The following is a 27399-nucleotide window of genomic DNA, read 5'->3' on the forward strand; positions in this document are numbered from 1 at the left end:
TACCCAACTAGAGTGCCTTCGATCAGCTACGGATCATACGGCGGGATTTGTCAATGCCAAGGGCGCCGTTCCGATGGTTCGTTTGCATGACATCCAGAATCGTGTTAGGGAGGTTGCTCTCCATGGTGTTCGTCATGGCGCTGCCACGACGTTGGCTGCTGCCCAAGCCTGTTCAGGCCAAAATCTTTAGCTTCTTCCCCATGGTTTTCTAGACTGCAGCATACCCTTGGCCGATGACATAGTAAGCAAGGTTTTCCTCTGCCCATAGTCTGTAATAGGTGATATTTAGCAGATAATTTTTCCTATCTTGGCACCATGCGCATTACTTTTGTTTATGCTTGCTTTTCCCCCACGGATGATACACATTGTATCAGCTTTTACTCTTCTGAATCTATTTTCGCACCAGCAGCGATACCTTTCTGGTATCGGCCATTAGAGCTGTTAGTCGAGCGAATTAATCATTGAGTATTAATCCAAACATTAGGGTAATATTCCTTCAAATATTCCCTATTGATCTACTGAATCCTTCTCCTCTTCCCAGCGTTTCCAAAATGTACCAGACGCGCAATGCCTGAGCCGATAAGGTTTCCCCTGATTAGGCGACCATACCAGCTGTCTCGCTTTTTGATTGTCATAAGTGTGTCTTTAAGAGCATTTCTAGATCAGCTAGAGAAGTCAATAGCTTGTGGGAGCTGATGTCATTTGACTAGAAATGCTGAGAGCGACCCATGGTGCCCCAGACTCAAGATCTGCATGTCATCACGGATCTTGTGTAGAACCGATCATATTCTCTATTGTTTACTCATGCCTCCTTCTTTGGCTAAAGAGCCGATTTGATATAGCCAATCCAGGCCCTTGGTTTAACCAAATCTGAAAACCTAGCTTTTATTAAGAGAACCCTTCGATTTCCTGCCTTTTCAGTTGCTTAGTGTTGTATTTTCCATTAGCATTAGTGAAGTGGCGCTTCGCCTCCTATTAATTATGGTTGCCTTTTGCGCGTCCCGAGGCATCTGTCCCTTCGCTTCATGTCTTCAAATACCAGTCGATGTCTTTCGCCTCGAACACATCTCCATCCGCAACTGTTCCTTTGTTCTTCTCCACCTGCTGAAACCCTGTAGCGGTTAGATCCAACCATTCTTCATGGCCGGTGAAGATAACCAAGGCAAGCGCGCGGCGGAGGAAATCCTAGAAGAGAATATGCCGATGAATCAGTGCCTCCGGCGCATGAGGTGAGATTGACATTTCTTGTTCATGATGATGAACAGTTCTGATCCGCCCATAGGTTTGTTGTGAATGACAGTCTCCGTCCTCTTCCCAGGGCCGGTGGGCCCTCTAACGCCGCATCTTCTATGCCGGCCTCGTCGTCGGATTCTTTCGATTCCTACAACGGCGACAATGCCCGACGCTATCTTCATGAGTGGAGGATGGCTCAAAACCGTTACTCTAAGGTGACTTGGGAGAACGGCCAACTAGAGATTCGCCTCGGGGTTTCCCAGGCCGCCCTTCACGCAGCCGAGGAGGAGGCCAGCGCCGTCCGAGTGTAGCTGGTTGAATCCGACGCCATGGTGGCGGGTAAGATGAATCCCATGAAGGCTTCTTACTTTGACTTCTATTATCTTCATCTTAACTGTCTTCTTGTTCTTGTGATTATCAGCCCTGATAGCATAGTTGGAATCTCTCCAACTAGCGGCGAACATGGCCATAGATGCTGTCAATGCCCAGGGTTCCTCCATCGACGCTCGTCTCCAAGACGTCCTGGTCCGTGTTTGGGAGATCACCCTCCATGGCGTTCGACATGGTGCGGCGGTGGCGCTGACCGCGGCATAAGCCCGAACTAGGTACAAGCTTCATGCCATGGAAACTAGTTTCCCAATGGGCGATGGCCCTGAGGAGCACGAGGACCTGCTTGAAGAATTCATCGTGGTAGCGGAGGCCGTAGTAGACATCACATCCGCTCAGAATGTGGTGAACAAGGTCTTCGATTAGTTTGTATTTAAGATAAATCAATGAATGAAGACTCCTGTTCTTTTATGACTGTGTTTCAATGCAATGCCTTCATGTACGACCGTGAATGTTTCTTGCTCTTTTTGTTTTTTGCTCTATAGGCGATACATATCGTATCGGCTATTACTGTCTTTGAAGATGTTTATTTTTTGAACTAGAGGCGGTACCCTACTGGCACCGGCTATTAGAGCCGAGAATGAATTGGCTATTGAATGTTGCTCGGGTGTCAGGACAACGTACCATAGAAACTTTCACATCAAAAGTCGAATGAGCAATCAACCTAGGTCGAACATCCTGTTAAGTGAAACAAGACTTCTTCAAATCCATTAACTCCGAGTCACACTTACACTTTAACTCAGCATTCACATACGTCGGCCTAAAACTCATCTCCACGACTTAATACTCATTTTTCCTTTGATCCAACGGCCGACGTGAAGCTTGTCACTTTTCCACTAAAACAAACTCTCAGAGCCGATCGCCTACATCGGCTGTTGGCTTTTATTGCTGATTTTAATAAAGCCTCCTTCCCATGTCTTGCCAGAGAAACATTCGAAATCTCCTAGTTCCCAAAAGACTGGATCGGCTGTTGCGATGCTTATGGACTCATCAGCATGAACCAGTTCAACATCATCTCTATGCCATTGAATCAAACACTGATGCATGGTCGATGGTATGTAGCAATTCGCATGAATCCAATCACGACTGAGGAGTAAACTGTATGATCCTTTCCCATCAATGACAAAGAACATGGTGAGCAGAGTTTTACTCCCGATTGTCAGTTCGACATTTATTGTCCCCTCGGGTCTTGGATGCATTTCCTCTGAAGTCTCTAAGCATCATGTCGGTCTCAAGCAAATCTCCTGGTCCCTTGCTAAGCTTACAGAAAGTGGTGTATGGCATAAGATTGATAGAAGCATCTCCGTCCACCAACATTTTGTTCATCGGCTTCCCATCAACAAAACCTTTCATATATAAAGCCTTTAAGTGCCGATGCTTGACTGACTTATCAAATATTGCTTGCTACACAACTATTAACTTGGCAACCATCTCTTTATACTCTGACTCGTCATAGTCTGAATAAACTTCCCGATCTGCCAGAACTCTGAATTCTGATGGTAACAGAAAAGCCATTTGGATATTAGCCGATGGTTGCCTCTTATCAGCTATCTGCTTGGTACGCCATACTTGAGTTTTACCGGGTGCCTGAGCCTATTCCATCTCTCTGTTCCTTAGGCACTGCACCCTCCTCTTTTGGCTTCTCATCAAATCTCCTAGGCACCACTGGCCTTTCTACCACGTGTATCTTCTTTCAGTACCTTCCTCTTCATGATCAGCCCAGTCCTTTCAAATGACTCTTTTTTCCAACCGATCATGAACACTTTCATTTTTTAAGCTTCGATCCATGTTGTTATGATAATATGCATCTTGACCATAGATAGACCGACGGTTGGTTCGAGATTGCCTATACTCCCGATATTGATTGCTACATTCTGGACTGCCATGTCTGGTAGGCAACTTTAAACCTTTATTCCAGCAATGCCTAAAGAAGGGACAATTCTAATGTATTTTAGCTTGTTCCCTTTCATACCTCTCTTCTTCTAATTGATGCTGGTATGCTTGATCTTTTAACCAATGTTGATAATCCTTTTCCTTCTGCCGCTGCCATTTATTCAACAGAATCCGAGATGTGACCCGTGGCTTTGATGTCTCTGCTTTCGACGTCTTCCTTTGCTCGTATCGGCTCTTTTGTTCGGCACGACATCTTCTAATCTCTCTGTACTCATCAGTTGATATTTCATTTCAGGATCGACTGTTCTAGCTTCTCTCGATTTGGTCGATGTTAAGACCTTGGTTTTTCCTTTGAACAGCCCAGCATCAACCATGTTCTGATCTCCTAAGAAAGGATTATCATCGACTTTCATCTTCCAAGGTGTATCGAATTTGAGTCTCTCTTGCTGAATAGCTCTTTGTATATGCTGCCTGAAGATTCTGCATTCATTAGTGGAATGAGAAGTAGCGTTATGGAATTTGCATAACTTCTTGTTCCTCAACTGATCAGGGGGCAACATGACATGACCATCGGGCAACTTGATCTGCCCCTTCTCAAGCAAGAAATCAAAGAGCTTGTCTGATTTGGTAACATCAAAGTCATAACTCTCCTCAACTCCTCTTCCCCAAGGATTTGGCACCATCACTGTCTTCTTGCTCCCAATTCCATTCAGCTGCAGCAACCTCTTCTTCTTCGTCTTCATAGCCATCATCGACTGAATATGGATCATAAGCTTCGGCTACTGTGGTGTTCTTCTGGAATCAGGTATCTCTACGCATACTCTGGAATTGGCTATTGAGCGCTGCTACCTATTGAGCCAATGTCCCAAGTTGTTAAACTGTTGTCCTAGCAGCTTTTCTTTCCACATTGGCAGCATTCCTTGAACGGCTAAAGCAGCTAGTTGATCATCGGCCAAGCTCAATGAGAAACATAGATTCTTAGTCTCTCGGAATCTCTAAAGAAACTCAGTGCCCGATTCATTAGTCTTCTGTCTCATGGTTGTCAAATCAGGTTATTTTCTTCTCTCCAGTCCTAGTGTAAAAATATGTATGAAACTTCTTCTCTAGGTCGGCCCAATTGGCAATGGAGTTGACTGGTAATGACGAGAACCAAGTGAAGGTCGGCCTTGACTAGGGACAAGGAGAAGAAACGAACTCGATGGGCATCCTCAACTGATGCTTCGCCCTAATTGTGTAAGATATCGACTGACATGTTCTATTGTGTTTGTACCGTCTTGACTAGTGAACTTGGTGAACTCTGGGAGCCTATAATTTGCAGGAAGAGCGACCAAATCATACCTATTCCTAGATATGGGTGTTTGTACGAAAAAGTCACTCCTTTTGGCTTCAGACCAAACTTATTCTTCATCATCTCAGTCACCTTGAGCAGCAACTCGTCAGCTTGCAGATTTGGATTTCTCGGTACTTGCTGACCCATCTGTGGATTGAAATCCCATGTGCCTTGATATCCTAGATTTGGTATCATGTGGAGGGTGTTATAATCCATGCCATAATGATAGTCTTGTGGAATCTCAATCTGTTGGGTCCTTTGCTGGCTTGCTGCTTGAAGTCTCTGATTATAGACATAAGGATCCATATCTCTATGGACCCTCTAAATGGATGGTGCTACCTTCTGAGCCGATGACAGTATATGGCCTGATGTGCCAAAATTGATCATCTGGTTTTGACTTTGCCCCACCGGCTACTGCTCATGCTATACTGACGGTCCATGATTGTATTGTATCTAATTTGTAGCAGTACCCGGAGTTTGTCTAGATGAACCTTGAAGTGTCTGGACGCCACCACTACCAGTTGGTGCTGCTTCTTGATGACTGGTACCGACTTGATTAGTCCCTTGGGTTAACGAATCTAGAATATTATAACAAGTCGATCCAACTTGACCAACTAGAATTCCATGAATCGCCTCTTTTATGGCGTTGTGAAGCACGTCAACAAAAGCTTCATTGCGACTTGATATGGCATCACGAATAGACTTGTCTATGGCTTCCGTAAAGAAATGCCTATCTTCATCTTCGACCGTATCTGTCTGCCCATGTAGTAGAACTCTTGGTAGTGGAAATTTCTAAATAATTGTGCTAGTCACGTGTTTTGGTGTAGGACAACAAACACTTCTTCTGAAACTCTTCCGTAGCTTTGTTGATGGTATCTTTATCTTCATCAGGCAGGTCTTCATAATGTACCATAAGAATGTTGTCATTGTTGTGAACCGCCATGACGATTGTGGGGTCCCACCGGACGTGCCAGAAACATGTGTCGACACAGAATTTCGTCCTGTGCCGAGGACACACGCAGCAAGCCAGAAGGGTCTGCTCGATGAAGCAGATCCGCCTAGCTTCAGCGCAGGGGTGGTCTATCCTACACAATACTCCTGAGGCATGCCAGTTAATTTGAACCTGTAATTGAACAAGGAGAGAAAGTTCATCAGTAATTAAGGGCGAAAACTTACCGGTGTTGCCTGACAATTCCGAATGTATGGCTGTGAGAGCCGATATGGGAGGAAATCGGCTAAATAGCCGATTTTAGTATATTCATGAGAATAAGTCAGTTAGAGCTCATGGGGTCATGTGAAGAGAATCGGTTATCATTTAGGATAAACATCATTTAAACGAATATTAATCAATGGCAATAAGATATCAATGATGATCGGTCCATACTTGAGCCAATGATTACGAGTAACCTGAACTCCTTCTTATAAAGAAACAATTCAACATCACTTAATCGTTTAACAAAGATAAATATAATAAACATGTTAGATCTCATCTATCACCATGACCAGTAGGGGCACGAGGCAGAATCATGTAGGCCGTAGAAACAACAATAGACTCGACGACCCTAACTCATTACTAATATTAGTGGGGCATGAGGTAGAATCATGCAGGCTGTAATACAATAACAAGATCATGGGGCTAACACATATTTTAACTTATCCCTACTTCAATGATCTCATGATGTGAACTATTCGTGAAAGCATTCGATATCGGCTAAATAGCCGATTCAGGCATAGCGCACAGTTAAGGTCATGTCTTCTCAGGAACGGGTCTATCAACCAACGATCCCCACTCCACGGTGCCAACAGTGGGGTGAGAGGTAGAATCCCATAGGCCATGATGACAGGCCATGAAACGATTCTCGCTAACCGATAGATCTACTCAAGATCGAACATGCCTTAACCGCACGCTATGCACGAATTAAGATTGACGCAAAACAGCCGATAAAAACATAACTCGTCGCTTAAGATGTAGATTAGATCAGTTCTAGATTAGCAAACGATGAGTTAAACAAGATATAAGGCCGATCCAGATCAATCTCAATTGGGCAGAGTAATATTGCTGTAATTTGATAAACAATGAAAGCAATAAGCAATATCGGTAACTTAATGAATCTATCAAAGACTGCCACTCTAAGATAGAGCCGATAACTTGACCTTGATCCAATTCAAGCAGTGGGGTGTGAGGCAGAATCACATAGGCCATACTTGATTTAGACAAGAGTCGATAACTATCTTATACCAGAGCCGCAGTGGAGGTCGACTGGATCGATGCAGCCATATGAACAGAGGTATAAACCATGACGGTACTTACAACAAGCAGTGGAGGTCAACTGGATCGATGCAGCCGTACTTGTTGAAGAACTCGCCGAGATCTACTCTACTCCTACTCCTAAGGGGTGGCTGGAGCCAAAAAAAGTAATTGACTTGTATTTGATTGATTGGTTCCTTTTCCTACAATAGCCAAGGTTTGGTATTTATACCCGAAGCCTAACATGAACCCTATTCGAGTATGACTTAATATAATCTTTGGCATAATGAAAATATTCCTAATTTAAGATAACTTGGACTCTAATCTTTTCCTTTTTGTAGAGTCCAACATGTTTTTGTCCTGGCGTCGATTGTAGCCTCCATCGTTATCTTCCGGCGCTGTCCGAAGAAAGCCGATTCCTAGATTTTGCATCTGAATCAGCTGTTTCTGATCCACCCACAACTGATCCCTTGATGATCCTAGGAGCTTCTAGGTCCCTATAACCCTCCTTCCAAATTTTGGTGTAAACACTCTCCTCCTTCTTCCTTTTCACCAAGCCCGTTCATGCGCCGTGGTGGTTTCTAGGAGAGAGAGGGTAAAACGAGGGAGAGGAGAACTCACAGATTCGTTTGTGAATCCAGGGCATGACGTCGAACAAGCTGGAGGTCATTGAGATGGAGCTTCAGAAGCTAGTGCAGCATGGCCTCAATGGGATGTGGGTCTTCCACACCTTCTTCCTCCATCGGGTCGCTCTGCTGGCGGAGAGGAGGCAGCCGATGTGGGCATACTCTGGCCCAACAGATCCTGACCGCTCATCGCCAGGTGGAGTTGCCGAAGGATGAAGTCTAGAGTTCGACTTGATCAGGTACTTGCAACTAAGGGATAAAGACTCCCTTGAAGGAATGCCTGGACCTATTCACACCGTAAAGCTATCCAATCTGGTATGCTCCCTTCTTCTTATTCCGTGACCTTTTCCCTCTTGCTCTCCTTTGTTTTGATTTTGAGTTGTTTGTTTCGTAGGGACTCACGGGTTACAAATCCTAGCCGCATCTTCCAAGGGGGCGGTGGGCGTAGGTCGGCAAGCTACCCAGAAAGAGGCAGCGCTTGCTAAGAAGAAGAAGAGGGCTGAGAAGGCCTAGAGGAGGTTTGAGGAGGAGAAGGAGATTGGCCGATGAGTCCGGGGAGGTGAAAGCCGGAGCGACCTAGAGGTAGAGCTTGAGTCAGAGGAGCCCATAGAGATGGGTGGCAACGTGAGTACCTCTAAGGATGAAGGAGACAGGGGTGTCATCATGACCTTGGTGGAGCGTCGTGAGCCTACGGCTACGTCCATCAGTAGTGGGTAGGATATGGAGAAGCGCAGCAACGATCTTGAGTCAAGGAAGCGCGCCGCGAGCGAATATACTGTCATCGAATGAGAGGTGAAGCGGGCGCAGTCGCCATGCCCTATGGAGGCGTCATTGGCTCTGCACCCCCCTATTTCGAGCATGGCGGGGCACACTGGCTGGTCGGAGGAGCGTGTTTGTCCCCCCACATCTTTGGGGTCGGTGCATGTGCGCGACCCACAATGGGGAGATGCCCCATCAGTTGCTCCGGTGGGTTCACCATGAGCTGGCTGTCACAGCCATTCGCGGGCCGATCAGGAACCGACCGGGCGGCTCCTCCCTCGGTCGATACAAGGGGGCATGGGTCACGACCTATGAGCGGTCCTCATCCAGTGGGCTCATCGCCAGCGAGTCAGGGCTTTAGGGCTCTACCGCTTTCATCTAGGTATGCATTTATGTTCCTTCTTGATCTCATAGCTAAGTTTTTTGAGCGCGGCTATCCTGCACTTATTTGATAGCAGCCAGGGACTAGTGGGACTGGGCATTGCCCTGCCTCCCATGTAGGAGGAGTGGAGACCTAGCCTACAGCGAGTCGTGACGAGCGTCGGGGAAAGCAGATTGGCGGTGGTGCAACCTTCCCTTCTGGGGGTTGCGTCCTCTCGGCCGGTCACAAGTATGGTGGCAGCGGTGATGACGGCGATCCCCATGGTGATGGCAGAGGTGACCCTTGCGATCCCTCCCCCAACAACTGCGGTGGAAGAGAGGTGGGAAACCAAGCTCTCTACGTCACCCGATGGAGGAACGGACTACCCTTTTGTTTGGGCGAAAAGTATTACTATATGATAGTAAAAAAGAGGGGTGGTATTGCACCCTCGTTGAACCCCTGAGTGGCCTAGGATGAGAGTGCTCAGGCTGGGGTGCTTGTAGGAGCGAATGTTGAATGAAAGAAAATGGTAAGACCGAGCTTTAGGGGAAGAAACGATGTAATTGTTTGATGTTCTCTGTGTTGGTGAGGATGTTGCCGTTGTCGTCCTTCAGCCAGTAGGTGCCTAGTCGGATCACCTCAGTCACCATATAGGGTCCTTCCCATGGTGGAGAGAGTTTATGTTTCTCCTTGGTTGATTGGGTTCTCTAGGGCATGAGATCACCAACATCGAGGATCCTCCCCTAGATTTTTCTTTCATGGTACCTATGGAGAGTTTGCTGGTAGCAAGCGAAGCAGATGACGGTCATCTCATGAGCCTCCTCGAGTAGGTCAACTGCGTCCTGTTGAGCCTCCCTGGCTTGGTCTCGGTCGAAGGTTTTCACTCTTGGGGCACCATGGTCGAGGTCAGAGGGCAACACTGCTTTAGCTCCATAGGCCAGGAAGAAAGGTGTGAACCCTATGGATTGGTTCGGGGTCATTCTCAAGCTCTAGAGGATCGTTGGGACCTCTGCAACCCATCTCCCAGCATACTTATTGAGTCGGTCGACGATGCATGGCTTAAGTCCTTGGAGGACCATGCCATTGGCCCGCTTGACCTGACCGTTAGTGCGCGGATGTCCGACCAAGACCCAATCGATCTAAATGTCGTATCCATCATAGAAGTCCAGGAACTTCTTCTCGGTGAAGTTAGTTCCATGGTCAGTGATGATATAGTTAGGAACACCAAAATGATAGATAATGTCAAGGAAGAACTTGACCGCCTCTTCCGAGCGAATGTTGGTGATGGGCTTCGCCTCTATCCACTTGGTGAATTTGTCCACCGCTACGAGTAGGTGAGTGAAGCCACCCAGACCCTTTTTGAGGGGTCCAACCATGTTGAGGCCCTAGACCATGAATGGCCAGGTGATGGGGATGGTTTGAAGCTCTTGCGTCGGCAAATGAGTTTGCCGAGCATAGAACTGGCATCCCTCACACCTACGGACAACCTCCTCTGCATCTCACAGCGTGGTGGGCTAGTAAAAACCTTGGCAAAAGGCTTTTCTGACTAGCGACCTTGGGGCCATGTGATGTCCATAGATTCTAGCATGGACCTCGAGGAGGAGCTGTTTCACTTGGTCGGTAGGGATGTACTTCATGAGTACTCTCGACGAACTTCGCTTATAAAGTTCGTTGCTGAATTGATGAATGTCTTGGAGCATAGTGCGATTCGTCATGCTTTAGTTCTTTTTGGTGGGAGAATCTCCTCGAGGAGGTAGGCAAGTAGTGGTGCTCTATAGTTAGCTTGATTGAGTGCTACCACGGCGACTGTCGGTGGGTGACATCGTCATGGAGGCACCGAGGTCGGAGCCCCCCAAGTGCCAGATTGGTCTCAGAGTGTGTCTGGATTAGACCTTCTAGGATGCAGACTAGATGGCTCATGAAGGTCATTGATGAAGACCCCATCTAGAGATGGAACCTACCTGGCAACCAATTTTGCGAGAAAATTAGGCGACATCGTTGTCCTTTCGAGGGACATGATGTAGTTCGATCCCCTAGAATTTGTCCTCAAGCTTGCGCACCTCCTGGTAGTATGCTGCCATGAGGGGACTTTTGCAAGAGGACTCCTTTATGACTTGGTCGGTGACCAACTCTGAGTCACCGTGGACGTATAGCCGCTGTAGCACCGAGCTCGATGGCGATGCAGCAGTCCGTTGATGAGGGCCTCAGTATTTTGTGGCATTATTTGAGGCCAAAAAATGGAGATAGATTGCGTAGCGGAGCCTGCTCCTATCCGAGGAGATTAGAACCACTTTAGCCCCTGAGCCGGGCGCCATCACCGACCCATCGAAGTACATCGTCTAGTACTCGTGGGTGACGTTAGGGTCGGGAGCTAGACGTCCATCCATTCGGCGATAAACTCCATGAGAGCCTGAGACTTAATAGCAGTGCGGGGGATATACCTGATGTCGTGGCCCATTAGCTCGAGTGCCCACTTGGAGATCCGTCCCACGGCATCATGGTTGCGGACGATGTCTCCCAATGGGTATGAAGTGATGACCATGACTTCATAGTCGTTGTAGTAGTGCAGGAGCTTCCAGATCGCCATTAACATGGCATATAAAAGTTTTTGCACCTGGGGGTACCGAACCTTGGTGTTGGTGAGTACCTCACCGATGAAGTATATGGGTTATTGGACCTTCTAGGGGTGTCCCTGGCTCCTCCCTTTTGACGACTAGGGCGGCGATCACCATGTGGTTGCTTGCCATGATATAGAGGAGGAGGGGTTCTCTCCGTTCGGGAATGATGAGGATTGGGGCCGACGTCAGTGATGCTTTGAGGCTTTCCAAAGCCTGCTTTGCCTCCTCAGTCTAGACGAATGTGTTTGTCTTTTTGAGAAGTTTGTAGAGAGGCATCCCCGCTCACCTAGTCGGGAGATGAACCGGCTCAGGGCGGTCAAACAGTAGGTGAGCCTTTGTATGTCCTTGACGTTGCATATAGGGCTCATGTTGGAGATGGCCGTGATTTTTTCAGGGTTGGCCTCGATGCCGCGTTCGGACACGATGCATCCAAGCAGCTTCCCCTTCAGAACCCCAAAAACACATTTTTTGGGATTCAATTTGATGCTGAACCTTTAGATGTTTGCGAACGTTGCGGCTAAGTTCGCGATCAGGTTGCAAGCTTGAGCCGTTTTGACCACTATGTCATCTACTTAGACGGTGATTATTGGTTTTGGCCACTCGACTTAGTCAGGCTAGTCGAGCGGGTTGATTTGGTCAGCGAAGCATTGCTGCATGCACCATTGATAGGTGGCGCCAGCGTTCTTCAGACCAAAAGGCATGGTTACATAGCAATACGAACCATACGGGGTGATGAATGAAGTTGTGAGTTGGTCGGATTCTTTCATCATGATCTGGTGGTAGTCTGAGTAGGCATCCAGAAAGGAGAGGATTCCACATCCTGAGGTGGAGTCAAATATCTGGTCTATGCGTGGCAAAGGAAAATGGTCCTTTAGACACGCCTTGTTGAGGTCAATATAATCAATGCACATTCTCTATTTTCCGGTCTTCTTTTTAACAAGAACAGGATTGGCTAGCCTGTCCGAGTGGTATACCTCCTTGATGAATCCAGCTGCCAGGAGTTTGGTGATCTCGCCTTTGGACCTACGCCTCTCGTCGTCAAAGCGATGTAGGCATTGCTTGGCGGGCTTTAAGCCTGAGATGAGGCATAATGCATGCTCGACGACCTCCCACGGTATGCCCGGCATGTCAGAAGGTTTCCATGCGAAGACATCATGATTGACGCATAGAAAGTTAGTGAGCTCGCATTCCTATTTGGCCGAGAGCTTGGCCTCTATCCGCACCATCTTGGTTGGGTCGGTGGGGTCGATCCCCATAGCCTTAGTTTCCTCAATTGGGTGGAAGGCAGTCGAGCAGGTTGGCTTGTTGCAGTCTGGGACTGCTAGAGTCGATAAATTTCTGAGCTGAGGGAGCTCGGCTGAGTTGATGACGGTAGTGGCGAGCTTGTAAGGCTCGCGATCGCACGTGTAGGCGTGCGAAAAGGTGCTACCCATAGTGATGATGTCATTCGATCCCGGCATCTTCAACTTGAGGTAAGTGTAGTTGGGGATCGCCATGAACTTGGCGTAGCATGGCTGCCCCTAAGATGGCGCGGTAGGACCCTAGGAAGCCCACCACCTCGAAGGTGAGGACCTTCGAGCAGGAAGTTGGCTCAATCACCAAACATGACGGTCAGGTTGATCTGCCCGAGGGGGTATGCCTGTGTCCCTGAGATCACGTCGTGGAAGGGAGAGCTCACTAGGGGATGCGCATGGCGTCGAGGGTGTCGACGTAGAGAATGTTGAGGCCGCTGCCTCCGTCCATCAGCACCTTGGTGAGGCGCTTCTTGTGAACTATGGGGTCGACAATGAGCGGGTAGCGACCTAGTCTAGCGACGTGGGAAGTATGGTCCCTCTGATCAAAAGTGATCGGAGATTCTGACCAGCTAAGGAAAGAGGGGACAGTTGTTTCGGCGATGCATGCCTCTCTGTAGCGCACCTTGTGCTGGTGCTTGGAGTAGATGGCATCAGATCCCCCAAAGATCATGAGGCATTCCTTGGGATCAGGGAAAGCCATCATCATCCTTGTCTGCCACACCTCCATTCTTGGCCGCTGCCTCCTTGCCCTTTCCTTACTTCAGCCCGCCGGCCTATCGTAGAAAGCGCTTGAGTTTGCAGTCCTTATAGAGATGCTTGATAGGGTAGGTGTGGTTGGTATATGGGCTCTCCATGAGCTTGTCGATGTGGTCGGGCTGACCCCGCTAGGGCTGCATGCCCGCACAATTGGCCGTGGTGACCAAAGCGGAGTTGGCCGGTCGGCACCAATCCTTCTTGTTCTTTTTGCCCTTTTGTGTGGAGGGGCCCTCACCTTGGTCCTCGTGCTTGGCCTTGCCCTTGTCCTAGCCTCCACTAAAGACCGCTCTAACCGCCTCCTCGCTAAAGACATGGTTTGTGGCGATGTCGAGTAGGTCATGGGTGGTATGGGGCTTCAGACAGCCGAGCTTGTGGGTCAAGGACTCATAGGTTGTCCTAGAGAGGGACACGCTAATGACATCCACGTCAACGACATCAGGAAGGGAGTTGCATTGTTTTGAGAACCTATGGATGTAATCCCACAAGGACTCATTTGGCTCCAACTGGCAGCTCTTGAGGTCTCAGGAATTCTCAAGACGGACATACATCCCATGGAAATTCCTGAAGAAGATCCTCTTGAGCTCCGCCTAGTCGTAGATGCTGTTAGGCAGGAGGAATTCAAGCCATGCTCGAACATGCTCCCCATGTAGATGGGGAGGTATTGAATGATGAAGTGGTCATCATCCACTCCTCCGGCTCGACAGACGAGCCTGAAAGTCTTTGAGCCATATACCGGGATTTGTTTTCTCAGTGTATTTGGCGATGTTGGTGGGTGGTCAGAAGCATTGTGGGAATGGTGCTTTCTAGATGTGACGGCCAAAGGCCCATGGTCCTAGGGCCGTCCGAGCTAGGACTCTGATCGTCTAGTCAGGCGATCATGCCTGGGGTGCGTGTCGATGGTCTGATCGGGGTCCGTGCCACCTGCTCTCACCGGCAAGAGAGGTAGAGGCATGGTTCTCGACCACCTCCTAGACCACTGAGGCCCGCTGCTAGTAGAGCACTTGGACTTGAGGGCTACCATAGCTCGATAGGTGCGGCTGCTTTGCTTTGGGGAGGTTGAGCAATGGTTCCCACCTCAGCGTGATGAGAGGGCTTCAGAGGGCTTATACACTGTGCTCTAGGAGGATTTCTATAATGCATATCTAAACAGTGGTGTAGCCTTCAGATCTCAGAGGGTGTGTCAGTTAGAGGCTATAGTGGTAGCTGGAGGAGAGCGGGTTTGTCCCTACCTCACTTTTCTACCTAGATTGGCAGATCTCTTGGGGCAAACCGACAGGTACGTTGCTAGTTGGGTCAGAGAGTTCTACGCCTCTCTGTGGATTGACCCCGGTCACAGGTTCATTCACTTCACCTTCAGAGGATGTGACCGTAGGTTGTACAGCGACAGGGTCCGAGAGATACTAAGGATTCTAGAGTTAGCCACCAAGATTCACTAGATTTGCTATGGACAGACTTAGCCACTGAGACGTCCTCATGGCTAAGCAGAGCCACCCACCGACCTAGTTAGGGCCTACTTTCGAGAGTCATTCGGTGAGGGTTCGAGACTGAACTCCTAGTGCCCTTACACCTATGGCTCGTCTTTTAGACATCGTTATGAGGAAGACCTTGCTTTCGAGAGGTGGCTACCATGAGGGTTTGACTCAGTATTCAGCTTTGGCTAGTCCACCACCTGATCTCTCAGACATCGTTTGATATTAGGGACTTGCTACTTTCAGAGATGGAGGACACTCTTGCAGAGGGATTCAAGGGCCACCGTCAACTACCATATGCCCATTGGATATGTTTTCTTATACTTCAGGCATGTTCACATATACCTCCTAAGGTAGTGTCTGAGTTGACTGGCACTACTACTGAGTTCCCCGAGTATGACATGCGCTAGCTGATGGGTTCCTAGTACTAGGAGTAGGACACCGACGCCGAGCCATCGGTAGATGCCAGAGGTGCAAGAGACTACAGCTGAGCAGGATGACGGCCATCAGGGCCATTGCTGAGACCGAGACCGAGCATCTAGAGGTACAGCAGGAGTACGTGGTCGAGAGCTACCCGACTGACAACTTAGATGATGACTACTAGCCTATTCCATCGATTCCCCCATGGGCTCATGACAGCAAGGCCAGTAGCTCCAGCTCAGCTCCACCCCAGCCACCATAGATAGACCCTGCTTTGATAGCCATACTTGACTAGGATGCAGCAGGAGCAGACTCACCAGGCATAGGCCATAGTTGCCTGCTCTCGCTCAGCTGCAAACCCAGTTAGGATCAGTTCTAGCAGCAGCAGCAGGCCATGCAGCAGCAGCAGCTAGTCATTCAACAGTAGCTTTTTGGTTTCATGCAGCATGTCTTTTCGGCTACAGGGATAGCTCCTCACCAGCCCACATTGCAGCTCGGTCAGCCTGCTACTACTACCCCAGTGACTCCAGCTATACAACCCAGTGGGCTCCAGAGTCAGGGACAGATGGTTGCACAGTTTGCCTCACCCACCGAGTAGGTGTCTCAGTGGTTTGCTTCATCAGGGATAGAGTAGGCTCAGCACTTCACTCCTATAGCACTAGGTAGCTCAAGGACAGCCCATAGATCAGTTGAAGTCGATGTCATTTATAAAGTTGGTAGAATTTGAGGTGAATGGAGACTTAGGTGATGACCGAATGCTGGACCGGATGCACAGGTGCCACGTCCGGTCAGTGTTAGCTCACGCAGCTAGGGCTTGCTCATCGACCAGATGCTGGCTCCTAGTCAGTATTGGACGCATAGGTGTGCACAACTATAGAGCGAGCAACACTCATGAAGGACTAGATGTTGTGACCTAACGCACTAGAGGCCGTGTCCGGTCAACAATAGTAAGCATCCAGAGAAGAAAATTGCTGACCGAACGCGTCAGATGAGTGGTGATCGGACACTAGTCAGAGTCTAGTCTGATGACTGTGCTAGCGTCATGTAGCCGTTGGCTACTGATCAGATGTGTCCAGTCACTTTGACCTGAGCGTCCGGTCACCCCAAAATGTGCTGAGTTGGACCCCAACAGGTATGTTTTGAAGTGGAAAGTATAAATACTTCCCCCACTTGTCCAACTTAGGTCTCTTGCCTATTTTTCAGCTAAAAACATATTTAGAGTGCAAGGAAGAGCAAGAGTCTAGTGGGGTGATTAAGGTTTGTTAATCCAAGATTAAGGACCTCATTAGTGCATAGGGAGTAGCAAGTGTGCATCCACCTTTCTCATTAGGAATTGTCTTGGTCAAGTGAGAGTTTGTGCTTGTTACTCTTGGTGATCGCCATCACCTAGACGGCTTGGTGGTGATTGAAACTTGGTGATCATCCGGCGGAGCTTTTGGATGACCCAAATCATGGTGTGAGCGGTTGTGGGCAATTCACCATGATAAAGTGTCAAAGAATCAGCCCGTAGAGAGCACTTGATCCTTGCGTGGATCAAGGGGAGCTACACCCTTGCATCGGTGCTCTAACGAGGACTAGTGGAGAGTGGCGACTCTCCGATACCTCAGAAAAACATCGACGCATTCCTTTCCCTCTCTTTACTTTGAGCATTTACATTTGAGCAATTCAATTTATGTCTTTACATTCTTAGAATTGTCATGCTAGAGTAGGATTGGAACCTAGGGTGTAAAACTATTTATGCGATAGAACAATAGAAACATTTCTAGGCACAAGGAGGTCAAATGGGCTAAGTGTAGGACTTAATTATTGAAAGAAATTTAGAATTAACCCAATTCACCCCACTCTTGGGCATCTTGATCCTTTCAATCTCTCCAGTGTGTTTGAGAAAAAAAGATTAGGCGTGGGTTGAGGAAGAGAAATGAGGGTAGAGAAATAACAAAATAGTACACGAGAGGGATGGGGTATGAACTAGTGGCATTGGTGGTTAATTACCCTTAACTACATGAGGAGGTTGAGAAAGTGAATTTCTAGACACCTTTAAGGATCTCCATCACATCCATGGATTTGTCTCTAGATTTACGAATTCCACAATTTGAAGTTTAGGCTGAGTACATATTTTGGGCCCCTCAAAAAAAGAGTACATATTTTGGGATTCCTTTCACTCGATAGGCTGAATTTGGTATGGTAGAGGAGACCTAAACAGCCCTTAGGAGCAAATTTCAAAAGGTGGTTGCCTCTTTCAACTTTAAAAGCTAAATAGGATATGATCTAACGCCACGATGGTTGAGATCTTGCAACACATCCTAGGTTGCTAGACTTCAAAGGCTTGATATGCTTGGCGAAGGCCTTTGAGTTGTTTTCCCAGCCTTGAAATCTTATTGACAAGGATCCATTTTGTTCTATTTAGACACACTTGTACTCAAGCACCCTACCAGCGAATCAAAGGTGGTCAGGTGCCCCTTATGAGGAAGTTCACCACGCCAATGAGTGAGTGTTCCCATACTTGGTTAGGTGCCCCTTTTATTGTCTTATGTCACCGACGATGGAGTTTTCTCTAACTTGGTTGGTCACCCCCTATGTTGACATCTACTGCTAACGAGTCTGTCCTGATAAAGGTGGCCGCCACCTAGAGCGAGTAGTGTTTAGCTCCGCCCCAATGACCTTGCAGGTGTGCACAATAGCTATTCTCCTTCCTTTGTGAGCACACACAGGAGTCACCATATGAGTCATCCCTATCACTAGTACGCCACTGATTACAGTTAATCTTTGCTACAGGTGGCAATCATTATCACCTTTGATAGGGAGCGTCATCAAGTGAGTTAGGGAGTGGTGGGTATTATAGTGGACGATGATCATGGCTTATATCTTCTTGTCCATGGTGAAGGAAAAACTAGAGTTGATGTTGTTTGATGGAGCTTCATGTGTCTACTCTAGATATGATCCACTCTACATCCATGGATATGGAACTGAAATCTAGATCGACATTTGGGGCCCTACCGAACTGGACCTCAGGGGTTGCTATAGTATAATAGGGGTATCACAACTAATAAATGGTATTAAATTTGTCTACATCTGGTGGGACAATTGCGATCATAGAGCTCCACCGCCGCTGCCTTATTGACCCCATGGACTAAGTCGTCGTCATCATCAAAGTAATAGTAGATATCACTGTTATTTTTCATCCTCACATTCCTTGTTAGGATCTTTCTCTCCATAACACCCGCCTCCCCCCACTCTTAGATCATCTTCTTCCTCATGTTGTTGTTCCTCCACCTTGATGTTATTGCCCTCCACCTTAGGTTCCTTAGGCACCATTGTAGATTGAGTCTCATTGCACTCATCCTCCTAGGGCTCCTAGTCCTCTTCATGTAGTTCCATGAGGGGTTGATCCTCGACAAGGAGAGACATCATCGTCCTGTACCCTCATGGTCTCTTTGTTATCTTCCTCGGCCTCTTACTTATCATGGAAAGCCACCTAGCAGACAACAACCTCGTAAAGGAGAATAATGTTGACAACACCATGGACCATCCATAAGGTAGTTGTATCAGAGACCAATACAAAGAAAAATGGATTTAAAGAATGTATTCATGTCCCAATGACCTTAGATATTCCATACAAGTCATTTTGAGCACCATATGTGTGATAACAATACTATCATAGATAGGTTAAATCAAGCCCAACTCATCTATATCTATAGCATAGATGGTTCTCTTTTTATGAGCCATTTGTGAAGTGGGCGGTCATCGGTCATTGGTAGATCCATCTCTATCATATCACCATTGATCTGACTCGCTGTTTTTGGTTTTTCTATTTGTGATGTCTTTATTACGATCTGGTTTTGTTTTCCTTCTTTGATGTCACAGATGTGGCCTTCTATATTAACCTGGTGTAAAATAGAAGGAAAAGAATGTCCACATCCAAGTCCTTCATGCAAGTGGCCTGCAAGTTGCAACAAAACTAGTTGAATAAACTTCATGTATTTGATCTTGTATCTTGATGGCTCTGATACTTTTTCATCGGGCATAACTCAAGGACAATATGACATTTTTTAAAGGAAGGCAAAAGCTTTGCCACAAGTTTTATTATGAGAAAACAAAAATAAGAGTTGGCCTAGCTTTTAAGGAAAATTCTGCCATTATTGTGAATTGTGTTGTGAAGTTATATGTACTGAATTTTGTTCAACAACCACAATCATATGATCATGAAAATGTAATGTAACTATCATGTATTGGTTTGGTCCCCACCCCCCCTGGCAAATAATACAATCAGCCAATAGGTGCAGACCAGTATGCTAGTTTCAATCTCATATATGCTAATTCACTTTCTGCTCTACCTCATGAAATGCCTTTGCAAAATTGAAGAAATTGATTAGTATCAGAAATCCTTTCAGGACTTGGAATCTGAACATTATACAATTCACTGTTCATATGTCAAATATGTATTCTAATCAAGGACTAGTGTACTTTGTGTGATTTTCTCACAGTATGCATGTATTTTCTTGCTTTACCTGCAGCTTTCTCAGAATGAGGAGCCAATTGGAGGCTCGTTACCTGACCTGCTAATTATGATTGCTCAATGGTAATGAAACAAATGCACTTTATGAAACAGCCACTGATCTATGTTGCCTTAATTTCTATATCTAATTTTTCAAGTACTAAATTTCAGGGCCATGGAAGAAAATCTAAATGAGCTGAACATGGCTGGGATAAGAGGCTTGGAGGAAGGACTGGGCGAAGCTTTGGCACTTATCAGGGTGATCCTATGACTCTTATATATCTAATTCTTTGATTCCATAGTGGAGTAGCATGAATTTGCAGTACTGATCTGCATCCCAGTGCAATGTTCTTGCCTGACGCATGAGTTTTCTGAGAGTATCTTAGTTCAATTGCAGAACAAACTGACGATCAAGGGGGTGGCCCTAAACCTGAAGTAAGCACGTTCTTTAATCGGCAGTAAGAAGGAAGTTTCAAATTGTATGATACTAGCATCTTGCTCTGGGTCTACTACGGTTGCTAATTTCTCCGGCACGTCACTAGACGAATTGATGAACATATAAACTAGTATGAAGCTAGCAACAATAAGTCTGGCAATTTAAAGCCATATGTTCAGAGAGTGGTGGCTTCTGAGGAAAAAGCTTTCTGAAGTCACATCTCTCTGTACGTATGACTTTTTAATTATGTCTAGCAGACTAGCACTGGCTAAGCCTGGTTTTGGCTTTCTTCACCAGAAAGAGGTGAAAGCTTTCTGAATAAGAAAGGGCGCTGTCGTTAACTGGCATTGTGTAACTGGTCTCTGGTCAAACGGGTTGAAGCTTCTGAGATGCACAAAGCGGGCATGCATATATATACAATAATTTCTCTCAAACATTTGCCCTGTTCAAGTTCAATGTAGCAAGTGCAAATAGTACAACACTGTAAAGCATGTATAGGTGCATGTTATTTCTCATGTTCTGTATAAGATGGTTTTAAATGTATACATATTGTGACCTGGACCTAGTCGTCTTCTCGAGAAGAATTCTGCTCGTTTCCTTGCGCCGAGTGTTCCAGGCTAGCTCTTATCTTCTGGCCTCTGGGCTCTATTTACTGGGCTTCGTCGCCTATTTTTGGCCCATATGCTATCACCTTGCTCGTTGATATATGCTTTTGTCAGGATCCACCTCCTGGCTGGCATTTACGATCTATCTCCTTCCCAGCTGAAGTTTTAGTTCTCAAAATTTGTCACGGACTTTTTTTTTTGGAAATTATAGTTTGAAAATTCAATCTTATTAGTTGCAGGCACCGAAATTCTGGTACACATTGAATTCAATTTCATTAGTTGTAGAAAAGCAAAAGTCATCTTTCCCTAACCAGCCCCATGCTAGTTGTAGACATGAAAGCAATTCGAGCTACCTAACCAGGGATGGAAGAATTTCGTAGGAACCTTTCAAGAATCAGTTCGATTTGACAGGCGCAAGAACAGAAAAATTTCCTACTTTCCAAATAGGCCCTGAGGTTTTTTGCCACATCCCAAGAATTAAGACTTTCATGCGCAGAACAAAAAATTTCCAAACTTCTACAAATATGGTTGTATATGGATTATATTTGTTTTTATAATCATTATTTAGAAACATATTAATTAAACTAATATAGTTATATATAAATTATATTTGTATATTATTATATATTATACAAGAGAGATACTTATGTGTTACATTTCTACCGTAATAGAACGACTTGAAGATCAATGTTACAAGTTACGAAGTAGAAACACATAATGGAGATCTACAGAATTAATTTCCATCTCCAACATTATGAATTTTAGATAGACTTATACGTGAACTACTAGAAAACATCGCGCGGCTTTGCCACGCAAGCCGCGCGAGCCAGTAGGTGCCAGCGTTATGGAGCTGCTAGTAGTTGCGTAGAAGTCCAATCCAGTATAAGCATTTTTATTTTGAGATTTACCTAATTTCAAGTCAAGACATGAATATTATTAGGACAAAGTCAGCTTTCATCCATGGAGCTTCTGCGCGGTCTAGGGTGACGAGTGGTGAGGAAGGGAATATATATATATATATATATATATATATATATATATATATATATATACATAGCAATTTGAATAAAGAAACTAACTCTATTAATTTTTTTTAGAAAACTCTTGAGAAATCTAGTTCCACATTAATAACAAAAAATTACACTAAAACATGTGATGTTATGTGTTTACAATGCAGTGCTAGTTGTGTAGAGTTCAACAAACTTGGTTTGGCATTTTTTAAATTTTTATTTGTTTTATTATGTTATTTACAAAATTGCAGTCGTTTTAGATAAATAACAAATTCGTAGGGAAATAGAAAAACATCGTCGGGCCGAATTCGGCCCAGTAAGGCCCAGGTTCGGTAGGAAACAGGCCCGAGCGGGAGGCAGTCCGGCCCATTCAAAAGGCCTGGATTGCGGGTTGATTTCGGTAAAGTTCGAGAGCTTTTTTGTAAAAAAAACCTGAGAGGAGGTCTGGACTGCGGGTTGATTCGACTAAAGTTCGAGGGTTTTTTTGCAAAAAAAACACGCCTCGCACGCTCTAGCCCGTTCACGCGCCCAATCCAACGGCCGGGAACGGCTGGCGACGTGGCCACGCTCGCCGGCCAGCTTTTGGGTGCAGGTTTCATATGTAAAGATGTAAAGTAATAAAGTCAAATTCCAAACAAAATAGCTTAATTTATTAAGTAGATTTCAATTCCTATAAAGAAAGGATCCAAACGGCCCTCGGAGAAAAGCACCAGAAATGCTTGCTATTGTAACAAAATGCATATCAACCAGCTAACATTGGTTTTGTAGAAGGGCACACCAGCAAATCTGGATCGTTTCAGTTCACGTTGCACAAAGAAATGGTACCCGTGCGACCATAGTACATGGTTCAAAACAACTGAAATAGTCCAACACAGGCATACAAAGTCTAGCAATTTCTTGTAATACAGTGAAGCAGCCAACAAAGGAGATACAAAGGAGACAAGAGTAGCAGCAACATTCAGTATTCATCGTTTCAACATAAAACCCTTAACCAATTCGTTCATCACAAGAGTTTTCAGCTGTCTTTAGCCATAGTTCAGGCGGAACATATCATTCTGCACGAAGAAGGACCCACCCGCCGGCAGCAAATGGAATGCCTACAGAGACAGAGTATCACATCAATGAAATGCAGAATACTTGTGCTGGTGGAGGAACATAAAGAACCAACATAAGGCAAGATATGCACTCTGCGTAAAAAGAATGCACTAGAAGCAAGTTTACAGTTCTACAAACCATGAATTGGATAAGCAGGGGTTGCTATCGGAATTCAATCATACTTTACACAAACTATACAAGCCTTTGGCCAACAATTTCTTTGCCAATACATGATTTTTGTAATACAGAATTGATGTTACTAGATTCATACTGAAAATTATGCATGACTTTATGGGTATCATTTTGTATCACATAAATGACATACTAATATAGAGTAATTGATTGACGGTCAAACAATTCTCGCCAGAGCTGTCGGTCCAAAGGGCTTCATAGAATTTTTCCTATAGGATTTGGATCCTTCAAAATTCTTGTTTCTCCTCCATTCCAAAGGAAGCATAAGCTTTTGAGTTTCTTTTCTCCATTTCTCAGGATTCCATTTTGCACTGTTGGTGGGCCCCGAAAAAACGGGGAGATCGGCCCACGTGAAAATTCAATTTTCGGCAAAAATTTCACACCGCGCCGAGCAGTGCCGCCGAACACGCACAAAAAATTAGATGTCTCTCTTTTGCCCTACGCGTGAAAATTAGGTTTACCATGCCATCGATTTCAGATAAAGGCATTTATGGTACTGTGATGGCCACATAAAAGCGCAAGGAGTCGTTGTCTCCGCCTCCACCTCTACCTCCATCTCCATCCTCCAGTCGCCACCGTCTCTCCTCCTGCTCTAAATCCTAGCCCCATGGCCTTCCACTGCACTCTCCAGCCATTGCCTCTGCCACCCCTTTCCGAACCCTAGGCACCATCGGCACAGCAGCTCGACTCATCAATCTGCACTCTCCAGCCGCACCCTCTCTTATTGCTTTCTAACCCTAGCCAAAGCTAGATCCCCTTCGAATCAGTCGATAGTAGGTTAGCTGACGGTGGAAGGACCACCTCGACGATGGTATAGGCCGGATCTGGATCCCCTACTTCGGCACCTATCATGACCAGCCGGATCCGAACCCTAGCCGAAGCCAGATCTGGTACCCCTTTGTCAACGCCAGTCGCACCTATTCCGCGACCATGATGACAAGACGGTTGTGCCAACAATGAAGCGTGGATAGGGTACGCGGAGGAAGAGGTACTCAAATTCCTTTATGATGTGTGTTGTATTGTAGTGGTTCAACCTAGGACATGTAGATAGCGATGGGGTTGTATATTTCCTATAGTTGAGTGTAACTGACATGTGCTTTATTGGATTAATGACTTCCATATAAGTTGTAGTTACTAGTTAAGCGCTTATTTGCATACTCTTGCTCTCTGTTATGTTGATATTCACTAGAAGCTTTAGTTAATAAATACCTTTGTAATCTAGATGAACAGCCACTAAATGCTTTTGAACGAGAGCGGAAGGCAAAAGTCACAAAGAATCATAGGAAGATGGAAGAACCAGGGATGGAAGAATCATAGGAAGATGGAAGAACCAGATTTACAAGATGAGCTAGTGGCCTTTGCAGTTGAGGTGCTTATTTTACCTTGTATTGAGTTCGAGCGGGAGGGGCGGAGGTGCAGATAGCGATTTAATTTGTGCATGCTTCCTGCTTAAATTTGTTTCTCCAATTTCAGCGTCCGGTTCAAAGAAGCCGTAGAGGAGGCTTTGCTAGTAGGACAAAAGGCAGCGCTGATATCAGTCCTAGAGGAAGACAGTCCAAGAGAGTGAAGTCAACATGACCTAGAGAGTTGACTCATGGATCTAAGAAGAACAAGCAAAACCATGCAAAAGTGAAGTACCACCAGGCTACAAGATCTCGCTCCTATGTTGTACAGCTGCAATCATTTATAAGTGATGGTTGTGTTTTATTGTTACTTTAGCCTTTGTATAAATAGAAACTCATGTGCACTGTTAATAGAAGCAATAGTGGCAGCAGCCTAAGGCCCCCTTTGGAACGCATGATCGGAAAAACGTAAGAACGAAAAAAAAACAGGAATATGATTGGAATGCATGTGAAAAATAGGGGAATTTTGTTAGAAGGGGTGTTTGGTTTTGTACCGGAAAAATATACGAAACTAATACAATGAGGTTTTACTGGATGTTTTTTCCTTTGTTTTTCCTATGAAAGTTGAAGGATAGGAAACTTTTCTATGGTTTTCCTTCTCCTATTTCTTCCTATGAACCCAAGGCCTCTACGATGCTGATTCCATATGATTACTAATTCCTATATTTTTCTGTGGAAATCCTATGAACCAAAGGGACCCTAAATTTGGCACCATCATTTAATTTTGAAGTTGCAATACTTGTGCATAGTGCTTATATAATTCATATATGTAACCTATTGTTTACTGCTTGAATTTCATAGTATGTAATCCATATCAGTACATGTGCGTTGTGCTTATGCAATCCATATCAACATGAAACCTGTATTACTTGTTATGAACTAATCTCTTGGATTTTCAATTAAAGTCCTCTTCCACTATCTGTAACCTAATATTTATTGTCTGAATTTCACAGGAAGCTATAGAAACTATGCGAGCAAAACCTGTTGCTGATGGGCACGAACCAATGACAAGTGTTGATGTTGTTCCCAAGGTCCTTTGCCTCTCCCATGGCCAGGTCCACTCCCAGGTCAGCGGCAACACACTCTTTTTGAAGAATGCTGGTATCCCAACAAGCTCCGCTAGAACAGAGACATCGGTGGAGAGAATGCTTCGAGAATAGCTTGTTGCTGAACAGGAAAGATTCACTAACATCATCGAACAAGTGGATGAACTGAAGAGGAAGACAGAAAAGACTGAAAGAGGGTTTGAGAAGTTCAAGATACAGCAACAGGAGGAGTACAATAAGCTACGTGAGGATATCATGCGTTTCAGCTCTTATTCTGGTAACTCTCAGTCGTCAACTCTGTTGGCTTGATGCAGTGAACATTTGTGGTTCGATGCGTGTACTCGTGTGCAGATTTGATGTGGTGAAATTATTAGTGGGTTGCTGTTGATGTGTAAACAGTAATTTGTTGTATTTGATTGTCATGTTGAATAATTATGCATACATCGTTGAATAATTATGTAGTCAATCTGTGCAGTAGTGATGATCTTAAATTACTTTTATAATGAAGGGATTGTTGGGCACGTGGTAGAACCTGGGCATGCCACGTGATCAAATAAAAATGCGACACGTGGACGAATTAGTGCATGACACGTAAAATAGCCATGGCACGACACGTGGGCTAATAAAAATCCGACACGTGGAAGAAAGTCGCCAAACCATGTGGTCGAATCATAAAACAAAACGTGGACAGACAGCACCGTGACACGTGGTCGAATAAGAAACGGCCACGTGGACCAATAAAAATATGACATATGATCCAATAAAGAAATTACACGTGATCCAATCGCAACACAATACGTGTGCCAATAGAAAACTAACATTTGAAACAACAGGGGCCCGACACGTGGTCCATTAAGAATCTGAAATATGCAAGAACTAGAGATGGTCACGTTGTCCAATAACAATGTGACACGTACCCGAACCATCTCCAATGCAACCGACTATAGCAGGTACACATGGACATCATCTCTAACGGAAGCAATCACCAGCATGGTTGTCCTCTGCCACGCATACCAAAACAGTTCTATGACGGTCAGTTTTCGTCATAGATCTATCCACTTCTACGACGGTTTTCTAGATTTGCCATAGAAGTTCAAGAATGATGCGACTTCTACGACTAACCGTTTTTCGTCATAAATTTATCATAAAACTAAAATTATAACAAATTTAGCTTCTTCAACGATGAAAGTTGTTCATCGTAGATATTCCCAGTAGTGAAACTAGTAATTAATTTTCCTTGAACATGGTCCGTGACCGTGTATATGTGTGTGTGTCGATACTTGCACCGTTGCAACACGTACACACGTCTCAATTCTCAGCGTGTATGTGTGTTTGCATAAACGTACGAGGAAAAGATGACTCCTTACGAAATCCCAGATATGTTATATGTACATGTAAAATACAATCTTCGTGGGCCGGGGGAAAACACAAATCTCTTTTGTTGTTTGCATGTGAGTGGGCGAGTCGATTTGCATGGTGCTATACTGCTATGTGACGTGAGTTGTGTACTGTAGTTTTGTTGTACGTTTTTTACTGTACCAAGAACGATTTTAAGAGGCGTCATCATCTTTTAGCATTTTTTAGCGGAGACGGCTTTAAAAACGGCCTCGGAATTTCTTTTTAGATAAAGGAAAGAATCCGACTTCATCTCTTAAAAATAATAGTTCTAGCTATGACTTGCTGTTTTGTCCAATGTGCAACGATTTTGACCACACCGTGCTG

At 45.4% G+C, this 27399-nt stretch overlaps 1 pseudogene; it reads left to right on the top strand.

Annotated features, from left to right (window-relative positions):
* The window catches only part of LOC136499129 (MADS-box transcription factor 51-like), a 29674-nt pseudogene extending 8805 nt beyond the window's left edge, over positions 1-20869 (top strand).
* The last annotated feature ends 6530 nt before the right edge of the window (positions 20870-27399 follow it).

Source organism: Miscanthus floridulus, chromosome 13 (assembly GCF_019320115.1).
Source record: "Miscanthus floridulus cultivar M001 chromosome 13, ASM1932011v1, whole genome shotgun sequence".
In the NCBI taxonomy this organism is placed as follows: domain Eukaryota; kingdom Viridiplantae; phylum Streptophyta; class Magnoliopsida; order Poales; family Poaceae; genus Miscanthus; species Miscanthus floridulus.